The sequence below is a fragment of the Schistocerca gregaria genome, chromosome 7 (assembly GCF_023897955.1).
Source record: "Schistocerca gregaria isolate iqSchGreg1 chromosome 7, iqSchGreg1.2, whole genome shotgun sequence".
Taxonomy (NCBI): Eukaryota; Metazoa; Arthropoda; class Insecta; order Orthoptera; family Acrididae; genus Schistocerca; species Schistocerca gregaria.
The window spans coordinates 108,914,755-108,929,275 of record NC_064926.1 but is presented as its reverse complement, the minus strand read 5'-3'; the positions used below and the strand labels follow the sequence as shown (position 1 = coordinate 108,929,275).

At 48.7% G+C, this 14,521-nt stretch overlaps 6 non-coding genes across 6 annotated transcripts; all 6 read left to right on the top strand.

The window, feature by feature from the left end:
• Window positions 1-4,282: 4,282 nt before the first annotated feature.
• Window positions 4,283-4,366, top strand: Trnal-uaa (transfer RNA leucine (anticodon UAA)). The gene has a single exon. It is a non-coding gene; the product is annotated as a tRNA-Leu (tRNA).
• A 1,766-nt stretch (window positions 4,367-6,132) lies between these two features.
• Trnal-uaa (transfer RNA leucine (anticodon UAA)) lies at window positions 6,133-6,216 on the top strand. The gene has a single exon. It is a non-coding gene; the product is annotated as a tRNA-Leu (tRNA).
• Window positions 6,217-7,972: 1,756 nt separating this feature from the next.
• On the top strand, window positions 7,973-8,056 carry Trnal-uaa (transfer RNA leucine (anticodon UAA)). The gene has a single exon. It is a non-coding gene; the product is annotated as a tRNA-Leu (tRNA).
• A 1,756-nt stretch (window positions 8,057-9,812) lies between these two features.
• Window positions 9,813-9,896, top strand: Trnal-uaa (transfer RNA leucine (anticodon UAA)). The gene has a single exon. It is a non-coding gene; the product is annotated as a tRNA-Leu (tRNA).
• A 1,766-nt stretch (window positions 9,897-11,662) lies between these two features.
• Window positions 11,663-11,746, top strand: Trnal-uaa (transfer RNA leucine (anticodon UAA)). The gene has a single exon. It is a non-coding gene; the product is annotated as a tRNA-Leu (tRNA).
• A 1,766-nt stretch (window positions 11,747-13,512) lies between these two features.
• On the top strand, window positions 13,513-13,596 carry Trnal-uaa (transfer RNA leucine (anticodon UAA)). The gene has a single exon. It is a non-coding gene; the product is annotated as a tRNA-Leu (tRNA).
• Window positions 13,597-14,521: the final 925 nt, after the last annotated feature.

The window sequence follows — 14,521 nt, the reverse complement described above, 5'->3', positions numbered from 1 at the left end:
TTTTAAACAACAGACTCTCACAGTTGGCCAAAAAGATAGTAAGTCCATACCAGTCCTGTGTGCCTACCAAGAGCATTTTCAAAAGCATAGCTGAATATAGAGATATAATTGCAATCACTGCTGTGACCACCATAAAATGTGCTATCATGTTTATTGACTTCCAGAAAGCATTTGATCGTGTGGATCATAGATTCCTTAGTGCCACACTGAACAAAATAGGTTTTAATGAGCGAGTCGTAAGTGTGATCAGAAATGTTGCAACAGGCATCAGCGCTTGTATATCAGTTAACTGCCAGAGGACAAAGCAGATTCAGATCAGGCGCGGCGTTCCTCAAGGAAGCCCCCTCTCCATGTTCCTATTCGTGCTTTCATTAGAACCTTTCCTCCGCAGTGTTCATGCCACTCTAACTGGCATCACATTATCTGGTCACCGAACAGTCATAAACGCCTATGCCGATGATGTCGGAGTCGTCCTGCGAAATCCCGACGACATTTTGAAATTGGAAACGCTAATTAAAAAGTACTGTAGAGTCTCCGGAGCAGGTGTCAACGCAAACAAAAGCAAACTCCTAAACCTGCGGGGTTTTCAACATACCACCTTAGCCTGGGCCACAATGGTCACCCAATGCAAAGCACTAGGAATAACACTGACACCTTGTCCGTTAAAAATGGCAGCTATCAATTGGAGAAATACGTCGGGACAACTTCTTGGAACAACAAGAGAAAACCTCCACCGTAACATGAACCAAGTTCAGAGGGTGATTTTCATTAACCACTGCATTCTCTCCAGGAGTTACTTTATAGCACAGATCTTCCCACTACCGAAAATGATTGGAAAAAAGATAATGTCTACCATTGCCAGCTATCTTTGGAGAGGGGATATATTCAGAGTCGACGCAAAAACTGCGACCTTAGATCCCAGGAATGGAGGTTTGGGGTTAGTTGACATCAGAAATAAGGCGTCTGCGCTTTTTATAAAAAGGACCGCCACTATCCTTAGCGACCACGCTGATAGCATTACAACTAAATTATTTGAAGTTGTCAGGCCTGCCAGTTTACAGGCGCCGGTGAATGTGCAAAAAATAAATAACCGGCTCCAGTACGTTCGTGTATATTTTGTGGAATTCAGCTATCTCGGCGGTGTCATCATCAACTCACGACGGATCACGGCCCGCGATATTCTGTGCCATCGAAAGAAAATGGAGGGGAGAAACAAATTGGAAAGTAAATACCCACACACTGATTGGGACGCCATATGGAAAAATATAAATATGCGTGGTCTACCATCGGACGTCAAGTCAGCGTGGTATAAAACAGTGAATGAGACCGTAAGCACCAATGAAAGGTTACATGCAATCGGCGTTAGCGACACGAACCTATGTCTCAAATGTAAATTGATCGACACGTTAGTGCACAGATTCACGTGCGGTGGCAATCTACAACTCTGTAATTGGATTAGGGAACAACTGGCTTTTCTTACGAGATCTTCGGTGGAAAATTTTCCCCCTGTTACATTCCTCAGGCCTCAGACTTGCTATTTTCCAGCAGCAAAAAACAACTCGGTCCATTGGTTAATGGGACACTATGTGAATTACGTAATTAATCACCTGGGAAATGACAATTCCACTGATTTTTACATGTACTTGAAGTGTGCTTTTTATAACGCCCTGAAATATAAAGACCACAAGAAAAACTACGGCAATATGCTTAAAATTGTATTCGAGCGACTGGGCATTGGTTGACAAGCCAACGAGATAAACAAAAATCGTTTATTTAAGCGAAACGACGCTTAAACAAAAACAATTGGGGAGAAGTACAATTTTACAGTTTCATATTACAATCACTTATCCTCTGCTGGCAAAGAAGGCTATTTTTGTTTATTGCACAGAAGAAGCCGAAGCCGAAAGCCAGTATCGCAGGGTTAAAGATAAATTGTTTTCTTATACATTCATTTTATGACTGAGAAGGAAGTCTCATTTGTTTCCATGGAAGGGAACATACTTTTTTTATTATTATTATTAATCTCAAGAAGGAAAGGAGGCTATGGAATTAGTGCCTTAACATAAAATTCCTTCTTCACATTCCATGAAGATTTTTCTTTTACAATAAAAAAATAACAAACAAACAAAAATAATAATAATAACAATTAAAAAACTAAACAGAAATTAAAAAAATAATATACAGGTTCAGGGTCCACTACTTCCTACAACTTTATTATATATTACAAAGAAGTATGCTAGGTTGCCGAGAAGCAGTGGATGAGAAAAAAAAAAAAAAAAAAAAAAAAAAAAAAAAAAAAAAAAAAGCACTAAAGCTATAACCTTCAATCTCTATTGCCTCGGCATGACATAAATTTTTTGTTTCAAATGAAGCATCTTTTGGTTCAGGATTTCGAAGTAATTAACTGAAAAAAAAAAAAAAAAAAAAAAAAAAAAAAAAAAAAAAAGCGGTCTAAGGCGCCAGATTTAAGCTCTGGTTCCCGAAAGGGAGCGTGGGTTCGAGCCCCACATCTGACAATGCATTTTAATCATTCAGAAACTAACCTACTCCATTCATGTTGTAGAACAAGTAAATTACGCAGAAACACGCCATGGAGGTTTTGCTAGGGAAGACAGTGACAGCAGTGCTGGCGTCTCACGTCCCATAGGCTGAGCAGTCGAAAAGAAATAGCGGAACATACTTTTCCTGTGTCGAGTTTTACCTCTTCTCACGGACGTTTCCGTGGTCGTTGTGTTGTGGCTCTGGGCTCGAAGCGACAGGCGAAAATGAGTCAACAGTGACACGTAAGTGTTTCAATGAATGGCAGGGCCTTAATAAAGATAGATGAAACGGCGGTTGGGGTAGTGGAGTCCTGAAGCGGCCGTATTGCGCGGGCAATAAGCTCACCAAGTTAGAGTGTTATTATGCTAATAACGAGGGGGCTGTGGGTTCGATCCCACCAAGGGCTATTCCATTTTGTTTCCCTAAAAGGCAAATCCCAAGTGATCTGTACAAGGACTAAGGCGTCCGCCCGTCTGGCGACGTTCTCGCCAACTTGTATGCCACGCCAAAGACACGGGTCCATGCCCGATCACCGAAATTCGACAGCGTTGGGCGTGGTTAGTACTCAGGTGGGTGACCACCTAGGAAGTCCGCGAGCTATTGGTTTCTTCAGTTTTGCCTTTTTCCTTAGTTTTTGAGTCTGCTGCGCGGAAATCCTGCGGTCCAGCACGCTGACACCTCTCTTGCTTCTCGGTACGCACAGGGGCGAACCTGCGGCCACTGTCAAATGAAAGAGTCCGTTGTGTGTTTGTCGATTTGGCGTCTCCCAGTCGTTTCTAGCGCCAGTCCTCTACATATACGGCCATTTGCAAGCGTCAGCTTTCGCGTCAGCCGAGCAAAGTCGAGACAAGTCGACACATGAGGACACACGATGCTGTGAATCGTAATCCGCACTAGCCTTCGCGGAGCGAGACGAGGGGTGGAGGAAAACCATTCGTACCACAACTGTTCGGAAATTCGAAGATCAAGTAGCGTTGAACACACTCTCCTGAGTAAAGGAGACAACTTCTGTGTGGTGTCCGGGTTTCGAACCCGGATCAGCTACTTGGGAAGCAACCACGCTGACCGACACACCACCACTGCCTTCCGCTACAAGCTGTTTGCGCCGTGATGTGTCGCCTTCCCTCCTGGCGCCAGAGGACGAAGGCTATCTCGCTGTAGGCGCTCAACGCCGAGTGGAAGGCGAGCACATCTGAACCCGTTTTCCTGGTGCTGCTAGGGCGATATACTGTGACTAGGCGCAGAACTGACTTCCACTGAAGAAATCTGCCCTTTAATGCACATCAGGGCCAACACGAAATTTCTAATATGCAGTACTCACTGACGATCCAAAGACGTTTCAGTACGTATGCGTCGGTACCGCCGGGGCAGTGCCTAAGTATTGTAAAGTGAAGGTCGACAGTTCCATCCTCACACGAAGTATTTCATTGGCTTCCCACGAGTACGTAATGCACAGCGTGGCTGTTGCTAGGAAACGGCCTTAGATGCCGTTTGCTAATATCTGCTTTCTTTTGCGTCAATGTGGAAATTATCCTATTACTAAATACAGTTGTGCTAGTTACAGTTCAAACTGGATACGACGGAAGAGCGCGGGATGCGTTTCCTACGCCACATCTGACATTGCGCCTTAAATATTGTAAGACTGACATAATTCCGTCCTACCGAAAAAAGAAACAGATTTCGCAGTCAGGTTCTTGAGATAATGCTAGAGACGGAAGTCACTGGGGCTGTTGTCTCACACGTCAGATTGGCCGAGCGGTCTAAGGCGCCAGATTTAAGCTCTGGTTCCCGAAAGGGAGCGTGGGTTCGAGCCCCACATCTGACAATGCATTTTAATCATTCAGAAACTAACCTACTCCATTCATGTTGTAGAACAAGTAAATTACGCAGAAACACGCCATGGAGGTTTTGCTAGGGAAGACAGTGACAGCAGTGCTGGCGTCTCACGTCCCATAGGCTGAGCAGTCGAAAAGAAATAGCGGAACATACTTTTCCTGTGTCGAGTTTTACCTCTTCTCACGGACGTTTCCGTGGTCGTTGTGTTGTGGCTCTGGGCTCGAAGCGACAGGCGAAAATGAGTCAACAGTGACACGTAAGTGTTTCAATGAATGGCAGGGCCTTAATAAAGATAGATGAAACGGCGGTTGGGGTAGTGGAGTCCTGAAGCGGCCGTATTGCGCGGGCAATAAGCTCACCAAGTTAGAGTGTTATTATGCTAATAACGAGGGGGCTGTGGGTTCGATCCCACCAAGGGCTATTCCATTTTGTTTCCCTAAAAGGCAAATCCCAAGTGATCTGTACAAGGACTAAGGCGTCCGCCCGTCTGGCGACGTTCTCGCCAACTTGTATGCCACGCCAAAGACACGGGTCCATGCCCGATCACCGAAATTCGACAGCGTTGGGCGTGGTTAGTACTCAGGTGGGTGACCACCTAGGAAGTCCGCGAGCTATTGGTTTCTTCAGTTTTGCCTTTTTCCTTAGTTTTTGAGTCTGCTGCGCGGAAATCCTGCGGTCCAGCACGCTGACACCTCTCTTGCTTCTCGGTACGCACAGGGGCGAACCTGCGGCCACTGTCAAATGAAAGAGTCCGTTGTGTGTTTGTCGATTTGGCGTCTCCCAGTCGTTTCTAGCGCCAGTCCTCTACATATACGGCCATTTGCAAGCGTCAGCTTTCGCGTCAGCCGAGCAAAGTCGAGACAAGTCGACACATGAGGACACACGATGCTGTGAATCGTAATCCGCACTAGCCTTCGCGGAGCGAGACGAGGGGTGGAGGAAAACCATTCGTACCACAACTGTTCGGAAATTCGAAGATCAAGTAGCGTTGAACACACTCTCCTGAGTAAAGGAGACAACTTCTGTGTGGTGTCCGGGTTTCGAACCCGGATCAGCTACTTGGGAAGCAACCACGCTGACCGACACACCACCACTGCCTTCCGCTACAAGCTGTTTGCGCCGTGATGTGTCGCCTTCCCTCCTGGCGCCAGAGGACGAAGGCTATCTCGCTGTAGGCGCTCAACGCCGAGTGGAAGGCGAGCACATCTGAACCCGTTTTCCTGGTGCTGCTAGGGCGATATACTGTGACTAGGCGCAGAACTGACTTCCACTGAAGAAATCTGCCCTTTAATGCACATCAGGGCCAACACGAAATTTCTAATATGCAGTACTCACTGACGATCCAAAGACGTTTCAGTACGTATGCGTCGGTACCGCCGGGGCAGTGCCTAAGTATTGTAAAGTGAAGGTCGACAGTTCCATCCTCACACGAAGTATTTCATTGGCTTCCCACGAGTACGTAATGCACAGCGTGGCTGTTGCTAGGAAACGGCCTTAGATGCCGTTTGCTAATATCTGCTTTCTTTTGCGTCAATGTGGAAATTATCCTATTACTAAATACAGTTGTGCTAGTTACAGTTCAAACTGGATACGACGGAAGAGCGCGGGATGCGTTTCCTACGCCACATCTGACATTGCGCCTTAAATATTGTAAGACTGACATAATTCCGTCCTACCGAAAAAAGAAACAGATTTCGCAGTCAGGTTCTTGAGATAATGCTAGAGACGGAAGTCACTGGGGCTGTTGTCTCACACGTCAGATTGGCCGAGCGGTCTAAGGCGCCAGATTTAAGCTCTGGTTCCCGAAAGGGAGCGTGGGTTCGAACCCCACATCTGACAATGCATTTTAATCATTCAGAAACTAACCTACTCCATTCATGTTGTAGAACAAGTAAATTACGCAGAAACACGCCATGGAGGTTTTGCTAGGGAAGACAGTGACAGCAGTGCTGGCGTCTCACGTCCCATAGGCTGAGCAGTCGAAAAGAAATAGCGGAACATACTTTTCCTGTGTCGAGTTTTACCTCTTCTCACGGACGTTTCCGTGGTCGTTGTGTTGTGGCTCTGGGCTCGAAGCGACAGGCGAAAATGAGTCAACAGTGACACGTAAGTGTTTCAATGAATGGCAGGGCCTTAATAAAGATAGATGAAACGGCGGTTGGGGTAGTGGAGTCCTGAAGCGGCCGTATTGCGCGGGCAATAAGCTCACCAAGTTAGAGTGTTATTATGCTAATAACGAGGGGGCTGTGGGTTCGATCCCACCAAGGGCTATTCCATTTTGTTTCCCTAAAAGGCAAATCCCAAGTGATCTGTACAAGGACTAAGGCGTCCGCCCGTCTGGCGACGTTCTCGCCAACTTGTATGCCACGCCAAAGACACGGGTCCATGCCCGATCACCGAAATTCGACAGCGTTGGGCGTGGTTAGTACTCAGGTGGGTGACCACCTAGGAAGTCCGCGAGCTATTGCTTTCTTCAGTTTTGCCTTTTTCCTTAGTTTTTGAGTCTGCTGCGCGGAAATCCTGCGGTCCAGCACGCTGACACCTCTCTTGCTTCTCGGTACGCACAGGGGCGAACCTGCGGCCACTGTCAAATGAAAGAGTCCGTTGTGTGTTTGTCGATTTGGCGTCTCCCAGTCGTTTCTAGCGCCAGTCCTCTACATATACGGCCATTTGCAAGCGTCAGCTTTCGCGTCAGCCGAGCAAAGTCGAGACAAGTCGACACACGATGCTGTGAATCGTAATCCGCACTAGCCTTCGCGGAGCGAGACGAGGGGTGGAGGAAAACCATTCGTACCACAACTGTTCGGAAATTCGAAGATCAAGTAGCGTTGAACACACTCTCCTGAGTAAAGGAGACAACTTCTGTGTGGTGTCCGGGTTTCGAACCCGGATCAGCTACTTGGGAAGCAACCACGCTGACCGACACACCACCACTGCCTTCCGCTACAAGCTGTTTGCGCCGTGATGTGTCGCCTTCCCTCCTGGCGCCAGAGGACGAAGGCTATCTCGCTGTAGGCGCTCAACGCCGAGTGGAAGGCGAGCACATCTGAACCCGTTTTCCTGGTGCTGCTAGGGCGATATACTGTGACTAGGCGCAGAACTGACTTCCACTGAAGAAATCTGCCCTTTAATGCACATCAGGGCCAACACGAAATTTCTAATATGCAGTACTCACTGACGATCCAAAGACGTTTCAGTACGTATGCGTCGGTACCGCCGGGGCAGTGCCTAAGTATTGTAAAGTGAAGGTCGACAGTTCCATCCTCACACGAAGTATTTCATTGGCTTCCCACGAGTACGTAATGCACAGCGTGGCTGTTGCTAGGAAACGGCCTTAGATGCCGTTTGCTAATATCTGCTTTCTTTTGCGTCAATGTGGAAATTATCCTATTACTAAATACAGTTGTGCTAGTTACAGTTCAAACTGGATACGACGGAAGAGCGCGGGATGCGTTTCCTACGCCACATCTGACATTGCGCCTTAAATATTGTAAGACTGACATAATTCCGTCCTACCGAAAAAAGAAACAGATTTCGCAGTCAGGTTCTTGAGATAATGCTAGAGACGGAAGTCACTGGGGCTGCTGTCTCACACGTCAGATTGGCCGAGCGGTCTAAGGCGCCAGATTTAAGCTCTGGTTCCCGAAAGGGAGCGTGGGTTCGAACCCCACATCTGACAATGCATTTTAATCATTCAGAAACTAACCTACTCCATTCATGTTGTAGAACAAGTAAATTACGCAGAAACACGCCATGGAGGTTTTGCTAGGGAAGACAGTGACAGCAGTGCTGGCGTCTCACGTCCCATAGGCTGAGCAGTCGAAAAGAAATAGCGGAACATACTTTTCCTGTGTCGAGTTTTACCTCTTCTCACGGACGTTTCCGTGGTCGTTGTGTTGTGGCTCTGGGCTCGAAGCGACAGGCGAAAATGAGTCAACAGTGACACGTAAGTGTTTCAATGAATGGCAGGGCCTTAATAAAGATAGATGAAACGGCGGTTGGGGTAGTGGAGTCCTGAAGCGGCCGTATTGCGCGGGCAATAAGCTCACCAAGTTAGAGTGTTATTATGCTAATAACGAGGGGGCTGTGGGTTCGATCCCACCAAGGGCTATTCCATTATGTTTCCCTAAAAGGCAAATCCCAAGTGATCTGTACAAGGACTAAGGCGTCTGCCCGTCTGGCGACGTTCTCGCCAACTTGTATGCCACGCCAAAGACACGGGTCCATGCCCGATCACCGAAATTCGACAGCGTTGGGCGTGGTTAGTACTCAGGTGGGTGACCACCTAGGAAGTCCGCGAGCTATTGGTTTCTTCAGTTTTGCCTTTTTCCTTAGTTTTTGAGTCTGCTGCGCGGAAATCCTGCGGTCCAGCACGCTGACACCTCTCTTGCTTCTCGGTACGCACAGGGGCGAACCTGCGGCCACTGTCAAATGAAAGAGTCCGTTGTGTGTTTGTCGATTTGGCGTCTCCCAGTCGTTTCTAGCGCCAGTCCTCTACATATACGGCCATTTGCAAGCGTCAGCTTTCGCGTCAGCCGAGCAAAGTCGAGACAAGTCGACACACGATGCTGTGAATCGTAATCCGCACTAGCCTTCGCGGAGCGAGACGAGGGGTGGAGGAAAACCATTCGTACCACAACTGTTCGGAAATTCGAAGATCAAGTAGCGTTGAACACACTCTCCTGAGTAAAGGAGACAACTTCTGTGTGGTGTCCGGGTTTCGAACCCGGATCAGCTACTTGGGAAGCAACCACGCTGACCGACACACCACCACTGCCTTCCGCTACAAGCTGTTTGCGCCGTGATGTGTCGCCTTCCCTCCTGGCGCCAGAGGACGAAGGCTATCTCGCTGTAGGCGCTCAACGCCGAGTGGAAGGCGAGCACATCTGAACCCGTTTTCCTGGTGCTGCTAGGGCGATATACTGTGACTAGGCGCAGAACTGACTTCCACTGAAGAAATCTGCCCTTTAATGCACATCAGGGCCAACACGAAATTTCTAATATGCAGTACTCACTGACGATCCAAAGACGTTTCAGTACGTATGCGTCGGTACCGCCGGGGCAGTGCCTAAGTATTGTAAAGTGAAGGTCGACAGTTCCATCCTCACACGAAGTATTTCATTGGCTTCCCACGAGTACGTAATGCACAGCGTGGCTGTTGCTAGGAAACGGCCTTAGATGCCGTTTGCTAATATCTGCTTTCTTTTGCGTCAATGTGGAAATTATCCTATTACTAAATACAGTTGTGCTAGTTACAGTTCAAACTGGATACGACGGAAGAGCGCGGGATGCGTTTCCTACGCCACATCTGACATTGCGCCTTAAATATTGTAAGACTGACATAATTCCGTCCTACCGAAAAAAGAAACAGATTTCGCAGTCAGGTTCTTGAGATAATGCTAGAGACGGAAGTCACTGGGGCTGCTGTCTCACACGTCAGATTGGCCGAGCGGTCTAAGGCGCCAGATTTAAGCTCTGGTTCCCGAAAGGGAGCGTGGGTTCGAACCCCACATCTGACAATGCATTTTAATCATTCAGAAACTAACCTACTCCATTCATGTTGTAGAACAAGTAAATTACGCAGAAACACGCCATGGAGGTTTTGCTAGGGAAGACAGTGACAGCAGTGCTGGCGTCTCACGTCCCATAGGCTGAGCAGTCGAAAAGAAATAGCGGAACATACTTTTCCTGTGTCGAGTTTTACCTCTTCTCACGGACGTTTCCGTGGTCGTTGTGTTGTGGCTCTGGGCTCGAAGCGACAGGCGAAAATGAGTCAACAGTGACACGTAAGTGTTTCAATGAATGGCAGGGCCTTAATAAAGATAGATGAAACGGCGGTTGGGGTAGTGGAGTCCTGAAGCGGCCGTATTGCGCGGGCAATAAGCTCACCAAGTTAGAGTGTTATTATGCTAATAACGAGGGGGCTGTGGGTTCGATCCCACCAAGGGCTATTCCATTTTGTTTCCCTAAAAGGCAAATCCCAAGTGATCTGTACAAGGACTAAGGCGTCTGCCCGTCTGGCGACGTTCTCGCCAACTTGTATGCCACGCCAAAGACACGGGTCCATGCCCGATCACCGAAATTCGACAGCGTTGGGCGTGGTTAGTACTCAGGTGGGTGACCACCTAGGAAGTCCGCGAGCTATTGGTTTCTTCAGTTTTGCCTTTTTCCTTAGTTTTTGAGTCTGCTGCGCGGAAATCCTGCGGTCCAGCACGCTGACACCTCTCTTGCTTCTCGGTACGCACAGGGGCGAACCTGCGGCCACTGTCAAATGAAAGAGTCCGTTGTGTGTTTGTCGATTTGGCGTCTCCCAGTCGTTTCTAGCGCCAGTCCTCTACATATACGGCCATTTGCAAGCGTCAGCTTTCGCGTCAGCCGAGCAAAGTCGAGACAAGTCGACACATGAGGACACACGATGCTGTGAATCGTAATCCGCACTAGCCTTCGCGGAGCGAGACGAGGGGTGGAGGAAAACCATTCGTACCACAACTGTTCGGAAATTCGAAGATCAAGTAGCGTTGAACACACTCTCCTGAGTAAAGGAGACAACTTCTGTGTGGTGTCCGGGTTTCGAACCCGGATCAGCTACTTGGGAAGCAACCACGCTGACCGACACACCACCACTGCCTTCCGCTACAAGCTGTTTGCGCCGTGATGTGTCGCCTTCCCTCCTGGCGCCAGAGGACGAAGGCTATCTCGCTGTAGGCGCTCAACGCCGAGTGGAAGGCGAGCACATCTGAACCCGTTTTCCTGGTGCTGCTAGGGCGATATACTGTGACTAGGCGCAGAACTGACTTCCACTGAAGAAATCTGCCCTTTAATGCACATCAGGGCCAACACGAAATTTCTAATATGCAGTACTCACTGACGATCCAAAGACGTTTCAGTACGTATGCGTCGGTACCGCCGGGGCAGTGCCTAAGTATTGTAAAGTGAAGGTCGACAGTTCCATCCTCACACGAAGTATTTCATTGGCTTCCCACGAGTACGTAATGCACAGCGTGGCTGTTGCTAGGAAACGGCCTTAGATGCCGTTTGCTAATATCTGCTTTCTTTTGCGTCAATGTGGAAATTATCCTATTACTAAATACAGTTGTGCTAGTTACAGTTCAAACTGGATACGACGGAAGAGCGCGGGATGCGTTTCCTACGCCACATCTGACATTGCGCCTTAAATATTGTAAGACTGACATAATTCCGTCCTACCGAAAAAAGAAACAGATTTCGCAGTCAGGTTCTTGAGATAATGCTAGAGACGGAAGTCATTGGGGCTGCTGTCTCACACGTCAGATTGGCCGAGCGGTCTAAGGCGCCAGATTTAAGCTCTGGTTCCCGAAAGGGAGCGTGGGTTCGAACCCCACATCTGACAATGCATTTTAATCATTCAGAAACTAACCTACTCCATTCATGTTGTAGAACAAGTAAATTACGCAGAAACACGCCATGGAGGTTTTGCTAGGGAAGACAGTGACAGCAGTGCTGGCGTCTCACGTCCCATAGGCTGAGCAGTCGAAAAGAAATAGCGGAACATACTTTTCCTGTGTCGAGTTTTACCTCTTCTCACGGACGTTTCCGTGGTCGTTGTGTTGTGGCTCTGGGCTCGAAGCGACAGGCGAAAATGAGTCAACAGTGACACGTAAGTGTTTCAATGAATGGCAGGGCCTTAATAAAGATAGATGAAACGGCGGTTGGGGTAGTGGAGTCCTGAAGCGGCCGTATTGCGCGGGCAATAAGCTCACCAAGTTAGAGTGTTATTATGCTAATAACGAGGGGGCTGTGGGTTCGATCCCACCAAGGGCTATTCCATTTTGTTTCCCTAAAAGGCAAATCCCAAGTGATCTGTACAAGGACTAAGGCGTCCGCCCGTCTGGCGACGTTCTCGCCAACTTGTATGCCACGCCAAAGACACGGGTCCATGCCCGATCACCGAAATTCGACAGCGTTGGGCGTGGTTAGTACTCAGGTGGGTGACCACCTAGGAAGTCCGCGAGCTATTGGTTTCTTCAGTTTTGCCTTTTTCCTTAGTTTTTGAGTCTGCTGCGCGGAAATCCTGCGGTCCAGCACGCTGACACCTCTCTTGCTTCTCGGTACGCACAGGGGCGAACCTGCGGCCACTGTCAAATGAAAGAGTCCGTTGTGTGTTTGTCGATTTGGCGTCTCCCAGTCGTTTCTAGCGCCAGTCCTCTACATATACGGCCATTTGCAAGCGTCAGCTTTCGCGTCAGCCGAGCAAAGTCGAGACAAGTCGACACATGAGGACACACGATGCTGTGAATCGTAATCCGCACTAGCCTTCGCGGAGCGAGACGAGGGGTGGAGGAAAACCATTCGTACCACAACTGTTCGGAAATTCGAAGATCAAGTAGCGTTGAACACACTCTCCTGAGTAAAGGAGACAACTTCCGTGTGGTGTCCGGGTTTCGAACCCGGATCAGCTACTTGGGAAGCAACCACGCTGACCGACACACCACCACTGCCTTCCGCTACAAGCTGTTTGCGCCGTGATGTGTCGCCTTCCCTCCTGGCGCCAGAGGACGAAGGCTATCTCGCTGTAGGCGCTCAACGCCGAGTGGAAGGCGAGCACATCTGAACCCGTTTTCCTGGTGCTGCTAGGGCGATATACTGTGACTAGGCGCAGAACTGACTTCCACTGAAGAAATCTGCCCTTTAATGCACATCAGGGCCAACACGAAATTTCTAATATGCAGTACTCACTGACGATCCAAAGACGTTTCAGTACGTATGCGTCGGTACCGCCGGGGCAGTGCCTAAGTATTGTAAAGTGAAGGTCGAGAGTTCCATCCTCACACGAAGTATTTCATTGGCTTCCCACGAGTACGTAATGCACAGCGTGGCTGTTGCTAGGAAACGGCCTTAGATGCCGTTTGCTAATATCTGCTTTCTTTTGCGTCAATGTGGAAATTATCCTATTACTAAATACAGTTGTGCTAGTTACAGTTCAAACTGGATACGACGGAAGAGCGCGGGATGCGTTTCCTACGCCACATCTGACATTGCGCCTTAAATATTGTAAGACTGACATAATTCCGTCCTACCGAAAAAAGAAACAGATTTCGCAGTCAGGTTCTTGAGATAATGCTAGAGACGGAAGTCACTGGGGCTGTTGTCTCACACGTCAGATTGGCCGAGCGGTCTAAGGCACCAGATTTAAGCTCTGCTTCCCGAAAGGGAGCGTGGGTTCGAACCCCACATCTGACAATGCATTTTAATCATTCAGAAACTAACCTACTCCATTCATGTTGTAGAACAAGTAAATTACGCAGAAACACGCCATGGAGGTTTTGCTAGGGAAGACAGTGACAGCAGTGCTGGCGTCTCACGTCCCATAGGCTGAGCAGTCGAAAAGAAATAGCGGAACATACTTTTCCTGTGTCGAGTTTTACCTCTTCTCACGGACGTTTCCGTGGTCGTTGTGTTGTGGCTCTGGGCTCGAAGCGACAGGCGAAAATGAGTCAACAGTGACACGTAAGTGTTTCAATGAATGGCAGGGCCTTAATAAAGATAGATGAAACGGCGGTTGGGGTAGTGGAGTCCTGAAGCGGCCGTATTGCGCGGGCAATAAGCTCACCAAGTTAGAGTGTTATTATGCTAATAACGAGGGGGCTGTGGGTTCGATCCCACCAAGGGCTATTCCATTTTGTTTCCCTAAAAGGCAAATCCCAAGTGATCTGTACAAGGACTAAGGCGTCCGCCCGTCTGGCGACGTTCTCGCCAACTTGTATGCCACGCCAAAGACACGGGTCCATGCCCGATCACCGAAATTCGACAGCGTTGGGCGTGGTTAGTACTCAGGTGGGTGACCACCTAGGAAGTCCGCGAGCTATTGGTTTCTTCAGTTTTGCCTTTTTCCTTAGTTTTTGAGTCTGCTGCGCGGAAATCCTGCGGTCCAGCACGCTGACACCTCTCTTGCTTCTCGGTACGCACAGGGGCGAACCTGCGGCCACTGTCAAATGAAAGAGTCCGTTGTGTGTTTGTCGATTTGGCGTCTCCCAGTCGTTTCTAGCGCCAGTCCTCTACATATACGGCCATTTGCAAGCGTCAGCTTTCGCGTCAGCCGAGCAAAGTCGAGACAAGTCGACACATGAGGACACACGATGCTGTGAATCGTAATCCGCACTAGCCT